The 1,293-nt window shown below is 50.9% G+C and overlaps 1 pseudogene; it reads left to right on the top strand.

Annotated features, from left to right (window-relative positions):
- Positions 1-447: 447 nt before the first annotated feature.
- Positions 448-849, top strand: LOC104665912 (annotated as a pseudogene).
- The last annotated feature ends 444 nt before the right edge of the window (positions 850-1,293 follow it).

The raw sequence follows: 1,293 nt of genomic DNA, 5'->3' as shown, positions 1-1,293 counted from the left end.
TGGAGAAATTCAGAATGTATGGTCCCAGGAGTCATTCATTTACTCATGCATTCATTCAGCAATTACGTATTGAGCATCTACTATATGCCAGGCCCACTTCTAGCCCAGCATACAGCAGTGGACAAGACAAACCAATCCCCCCCTCAAGGAGCTGATGCTCAGTCACAGAGACAGAAAACAAGTGAAGAAGATCACATCACATGATGCTAAAGGCTAGCAACACCACATGGAAGGCTGGAGTCACTCTGTCCAAATGGTGGCCACTAGCCCCATGTGGCTATTTGAGTTTCAAGCAATTAGAGTAATTGAAAATGAAGAGTTTAGTGGAGCTGCAGCTGCGCTTGGAGCTTGCAGACACCAGGTCACTGTCACCACTACCTCGCTCCCATCCCCACCGCGGCCAGGGGCGTGCTTGGTCGCCCCTGGCAGTGTCTCCACTGCAGCACCATGGTGATAGCCACTAAGATTGATAAAGAGGCTTGCTGGGAGGCCTACAACCTAGCACAAGACGACAGGTTGGCCATCATCTGGGTGACTTTTAAATATGATGGTTCCATCATCGTCCCTGTCAGGTAAGGAGCAGAATACCAGCACTTCATCCTGCAGCGTACAGATGAGGTCTGGTTGCTTGCCTTCGTGTGTGTCACCACGGGGGATGCCATGAGCAGGAGGTCCACATTTGCCCTCATCAGGTAGATTGGCAAGAATGTCAAGACCCCGGTGAAGGAGGTCATACAGGATTTCGCTAAGGAGTTTGTGATCAGTGATCAGAAGGAGGTGGAGGGAGATTTAATGGAGAGGGAACTGAAGAAGACTGAGGGAGCCAATTGCGACGCCCAGGTGGAGTAACCCCAGCTTCCCCACTGCCCCTTGCCAAAGTCATCTGCCTGCTCCCCGGGGGAGGGGACCTCCGGCCTCAGCTACCAACCCACCAGCCCAACAGGGAGAAAAGAAGCCATGAGATGCACCATCTGCCACCCTGTGTCTACAGCCCCCATCTTCCTGCTTCCCTTACAACACTGCTGTGTCCTATCTCATGAAGCTCATGGAACCCCTTTCTTTGATCTTTTCTTTTCTCACCCTTTCTTCTGTTCTAAAGAAAAATCATTTTGATGCAAGGTCCTGCCTGTCATCAGATCCGAGGTGCCTCCTGCAGTAACCCCTTTGCCTAGCATTTATCTTACATGTAATGAGGCTGCCTAGTAGGATCTGCGCGACCTCATGTTGCTTCCGGAGCCTGGGTTTGTTTTGCCATCTCAGTTTTTTTTTGCCCCCCTTTCTGTTTACCACTGA

The sequence above is a fragment of the Rhinopithecus roxellana genome, chromosome 19 (genome assembly GCF_007565055.1).
Source record: "Rhinopithecus roxellana isolate Shanxi Qingling chromosome 19, ASM756505v1, whole genome shotgun sequence".
Lineage (NCBI taxonomy): Eukaryota > Metazoa > Chordata > Mammalia > Primates > Cercopithecidae > Rhinopithecus > Rhinopithecus roxellana.
Note: the sequence above shows the minus strand (reverse complement) of the source record. Positions and strands in the feature narration are given on the sequence as shown.